Raw genomic sequence first — 6000 nt, 5'->3', positions numbered from 1 at the left:
CATTGGATTAAGACACAATTTAACCCCATAAACACTAACATAGCTGTTTACAGCTACTAAAAAATGTTTTCTTGGTTTTAGCCTGTTTTGGGACAAAATGGATATAAGTGGCTTTTAAACTCTCCACATCCATCTCAAACTCCTATAACTAGTCAGTTGCATTGGATTAAGACACATTTTAACCCCACAAACACTAACATAGCTATTTACAGCTTCTAAGCAATGTTTCCTTGGTTTTAGCCTGTTTTGGGACAAAATGGATATAAGTGGCTTATAAACTCTCCACATCTATCTCAAAGTCTTATAATTAGTTAGTTACATTGGATTAAGACACATTTTAACCCCATAAACACTAACATAGCTGTTTACAGCTTCTAAGCAATGTTTTCTTTGTTTTAGCCTGTTTTGGGACAAAATGGGTATAAGTGGCTTTTAAACTCTCCACATCTATCTCAAACTCTTATACTTAGTTAGTTGCATTAGATTAAGACACATTTTAACCCCATAAACACAAACATAGCTGTTTACAGCTACTAAGCAATGTTTTCTTGCTGTTAGCCTGTTTTGGGACAAAATGGGTATAAGTGGCTTTTAAACTCTCCACATCTATCTCAAACTCTTATAATTAGTTAGTTGCATTGGATTAAGACACATTTTAACCCCAGAAACACTAACATAGCTGTTTACAGCTTCTAAGCAATGTTTTCTTGGTTTTAGCCAGTTTTGGGACAAAATGGGTATAAGTGGCTTTTAAACTCTCCACATCTATCTCAAAGTCTTATAATTAGTTAGTTGCATTGGATTAAGACACATTTTATCCCCATAAACACTAACATAGCTGTTTACAGCCTCTAAGCAATGTTTTCTTGGTTTTAGCCTGTTTTGGGACAAAATGGGTATAAGTGGCTTTTAAACTCTCCACATCTATCTCAAACTCTTATAATTAGTTAGTTGCATTTTATTAAGACACATTTCAACCCCATAAAAACTAACATAGCTGTTTACAGCTTCTAAGCAATGTTTTCTTGGTGTTAGCCTGTTTTGGGATAAAATGGGTATAAGTGGCTTTTAAAACTCTCCACATTCATCTCAAACTCTTATAATTAGTTAGTTGCATTGGATTAAGACACATTTTAACCCCATAAACACTGACATAACTGTTTACAGCTTCTAAGCAATGTTTTCTTGGTTTTAGCCTGTTTTGGGACAAAATGGGTATAAGTGGCTTTTAAACTCTCCACATCTATCTCAAACTCTTTGTTAGGATTTATGAGACAAAGCTCACAAGAGAGGGTAGACAAACACTTGGTGAATGAATCCCCCTTTACCCACAACAAACTAACTCATTCTCAAGGGGGAGGAGAGAACATCAACTTGTGATGAACTCCCCATAGAACAGCTAGATAGAACCCAAATACTAGTGAGTAAGCGGATCCTATCAAGGAGAAGCACTAGTTTGAGACTATCCCCTTCTAGTATCACAACACTTATAGTTTGTGTACTTAGGAGAAGGAGGATTAGAATCAGTAATCTAGGCTTAGTAAAGAGAGTAAATAAAGAAGAGTTTAGGTGGATTTAGAAAGAGAATAGGCTGCCTTAAGGGCAGCCTCTAACCGAAATCCCTAAGCTCTCTACATTGCAAATAAGAACATAAACACTTGTGTAGAGAGGAGAAGATGGGAAACGGTTTCTCTTTGTTATTGAATAGAATGTGATATCTTACATTGAAGTGAATTACAACTTAATATAGGGAATACAATGCTTATGACCGTTAGAGAGAGGGAGGTGAAGGTGATAGTGACATCCTTCCCTTCTTTGCACACGTGATTCTTCTCTTCTTCCCTTCCTTTTGACCGTTGGAGCCTTCTTCCTTGAAAGCGACTTCCTTCCTTCTTCCTTTGGCATCTTCTTCCCTTTGGCAGCTTCTTGATCACATGGTGGGCCGAGTCTTCCTTCTTCTCATCACTCATACTCGGCCTTATTCCTTCCTTCTTTCCTTTGTGAGACTTTCTCTTGGGCTTCTTCTTCTTATAAGGCCTTTGCTCTTCTCATTGCACTTATGGCCTTATTAACCTCTTTCCTTGCTCACACAGCCCACATGGCTTCTCTTATTGTGTTCACGGCCTAACTGGCCGCTCACACACCACTCATGGCCTTACGGCCACTCCTCTTGGTGCACACGGCCTTACCGGCCACTTCTCTTCTTCTTCTATGGCTCGGCCTTACCGGCCTCTCCTCTCTTCTCTTCCTTATATTCTAATACTCTTATAACTAGTTAGTTGCATTGGATTAAGACACATTTTAACCCCATAAACACAAACATAGCTGTTTACAGCTACTAAGCAATGTTTTCTTGCTGTTAGCCTGTTTTGGGACAAAATGGGTATAAGTGGCTTTTAAACTCTCCACATCTATCTCAAACTCTTACAATTAGTTAGTTGCATTGGATTAAGACACATTTTAACCCCAGAAACACTAACATAGCTGTTTACAGCTTCTAAGCAATGTTTTCTTGGTTTTACCCTGTTTTGGGACAAAATGGGTATAAGTGGCTTTTAAACTCTCCACATCTATCTCAAAGTCTTATAATTAGTTAGTTGCATTGGATTAAGACACATTTTAACCCCATAAACACTAACATAGCTGTTTACAGCTTCTAAGCAATGTCTTCTTGGTTTTAGCTTGTTTTGGGACAAAATGGGTATAAGTGGCTTTTAAACTCTCCACATCTATCTCAAACTCTTATAATTAGTTAGTTGCATTGGATTAAGACACATTTTAACCCCATAAAAACTAACATAGCTGTTTACAGCTTCTAAGCAATGTTTTCTTGGTGTTAGCCTGTTTTGGGATAAAATGGGTATAAGTGGCTTTTAAAACTCTCCACATTCATTTCGAAATCTTATAATTAGTTAGTTGCATTGGATTAAGACACAATTTAACCCCATAAACACTAACATAGCTGTTTACAGCTACTAAGCAATGTTTTCTTGGTTTTAGCCTGTTTTGGGACAAAATGGGTATAAGTGGCTTTTAAACTCTCCACATCTATCTCAAACTCTTATAATTAGTTAGTTGCATTGGATTAAGACACATTTTAACCCCATAAACACTAACATAGCTGTTTAGTGCTTCTAAGCAATGTTTTCTTGGTTTTAGCCTGTTTTGGGACAAAATAGGTATAAGTGGCTTTTAAACTCTCCACATCTATCTCAAACTCTTATAATTAGTTAGTTGCATTGGATTAAGACACATTTTAACCCCATAAACACTAACATAGCTGTTTAGTGCTTCTAAGCAACGTTTTCTTGGTTTTAGCCTGTTTTGGGACAAAATAGGTATAAGTGGCTTTTAAACTCTCCACATCTATCTCAAAGTCTTATAATTAGTTAGTTGCATTGGATTAAGACACAATTTAACCCCATAAAAACTAACATAGCTGTTTACAGCTTCTAAGCAATGTTTTCTTGGTGTTAGCCTGTTTTGGGATAAAATGGGTATAAGTGGCTTTTAAAACTCTCCACATTCATTTCAAACTCTTATAATTAGTTAGTTACATTGGATTAACACACATTTTAACCCCATAAACACTAACATAACTGTTTACAGCTTCTAAGCAATGTTTTCTTGGTTTTAGCCTGTTTTGGGACAAAATGGGTATAAGTGGCTTTTAAACTCTCCACATCTATCTCAAAGTCTTATAATTAGTTAGTTGCATTGGATTAAGACACATTTTAACCCCATAAACTCTAACATAGCTGTTTACAGCTTCTAAGCAATGTCTTCTTGGTTTTAGCTTGTTTTGGGACAAAATGGGTATAAGTGGCTTTTAAACTCTCCACATCTATCTCAAACTCTTATAATTAGTTAGTTGCATTGGATTAAGACACATTTTAACCCCACAAACACTAACATAGCTATTTACAGCTTCTAAGCAATGTTTCCTTGGTTTTAGCCTGTTTTGGGACAAAATGGATATAAGTGGCTTATAAACTCTCCACATCTATCTCGAAGTCTTATAATTAGTTAGTTGCATTGGATTAAGACACATTTTAACCCCAGAAATACTAACACATCTGTTTACAGATTCTAAGCAATGTTTTCTTGGTTTTAGCCTGTTTTGGGACAAAAAGGGTATAAGTGGCTTTTAAACTCTCCACATCTGTCTTAAACTCTTATAATTAGTTAGTTGCATTGGATTAAGACACATTTTAACCCCATAAACACTAACATAGCTGTTTACAGCTTCTAAGCAATGTTTTCTTGGTTTTAGCCTGTTTTGGGACAAAATGGGTATAAGTGGCTTTTAAACTCTCCACATCTATCTCAAACTCTTATAATTAGTTAGTTGCATTGGATTAAGACACATTTTAACCCCATAAAAACTAACATAGCTGTTTACAGCTTCTAAGCAATGTTTTCTTGGTGTTAGCCTGTTTTGGGATAAAATGGGTATAAGTGGCTTTTAAAACTCTCCACATTCATTTCAAACTCTTATAATTAGTTAGTTACATTGGATTAACACACATTTTAACCCCATAAACACTAACATAACTGTTTACAGCTTCTAAGCAATGTTTTCTTGGTTTTAGCCTGTTTTGGGACAAAATGGGTATAAGTGACTTTTAAACTCTCCACATCTATCTCAAACTCTTATAATTAGTTAGTTGCATTGGATTAAGACACATTTTAACCCCATAAACACTAACATAACTATTTACAGCTTCTAAGCAATGTTTTCTTGGTTTTAGCCTGTTTTGGGACAAAATGGGTATAAGTGGCTTTTAAACTCTCCACATCTATCTCAAACTCTTATACTTAGTTAGTTGCATTGGATTAAGACACATTTTAACCCCATAAACACAAACATAGCTGTTTACAGCTACTAAGCAACTTTTTCTTGCTGTTAGTTTGTTTTGGGACAAAATGGGTATAAGTGGCTTTTAAACTCTCCACATCTATCTCAAACTCTTATAATTAGTTAGTTGCATTGGATTAAGACACATTTTAACCCCAGAAACACTAACATAGCTGTTTACAGCTTCTAAGCAATGTTTTCTTGGTTTTAGCCTGTTTTGGGACAAAATGGGTATAAGTGGCTTTTAAACTCTCCACATCTATCTCAAAGTCTTATAATTAGTTAGTTGCATTGGATTAAGACACATTTTAACCCCATAAACTCTAACATAGCTGTTTACAGCTTCTAAGCAATGTCTTCTTGGTTTTAGCTTGTTTTGGGACAAAATGGGTATAAGTGGCTTTTAAACTCTCCACATCTATCTCAAACTCTTATAATTAGTTAGTTGCATTGGATTAAGACACATTTTAACCCCACAAACACTAACATAGCTATTTACAGCTTCTAAGCAATGTTTCCTTGGTTTTAGCCTGTTTTGGGACAAAATGGATATAAGTGGCTTATAAAATCTCCACATCTATCTCGAAGTCTTATAATTAGTTAGTTGCATTGGATTAAGACACATTTTAACCCCAGAAATACTAACATAGCTGTTTACAGATTCTAAGCAATGTTTTCTTGGTTTTAGCCTGTTTTGGGACAAAAAGGGTATAAGTGGCTTTTAAACTCTCCACATTTGTCTTAAACTCTTATAATTAGTTAGTTACATTGGATTAACACACATTTTAACCCCATAAACACTAACATAACTGTTTACAGCTTCTAAGCAATGTTTTCTTGGTTTTAGCCTGTTTTGGGACAAAATGGGTATAAGTGACTTTTAAACTCTCCACATCTATCTCAAACTCTTATACTTAGTTAGTTGCATTGGATTAAGACACATTTTAACCCCATAAACACAAACATAGCTGTTTACAGCTACTAAGCAATTTTTTCTTGCTGTTAGTTTGTTTTGGGAGAAAATGGGTATAAGTGGCTTTTAAACTCTCCACATCTATCTCAAACTCTTATAATTAGTTAGTTGCATTGGATTAAGACACATTTTAACCCCATAAACACTAACATAGCTGTTTAGTGCTTCT

The sequence above is a fragment of the Camelina sativa genome, chromosome 9 (genome assembly GCF_030686135.1).
Source record: "Camelina sativa cultivar CO46 ecotype springtype chromosome 9, ASM3068613v1".
Taxonomy (NCBI): Eukaryota; Viridiplantae; Streptophyta; class Magnoliopsida; order Brassicales; family Brassicaceae; genus Camelina; species Camelina sativa.
This window is presented reverse-complemented; position numbering follows the sequence as displayed.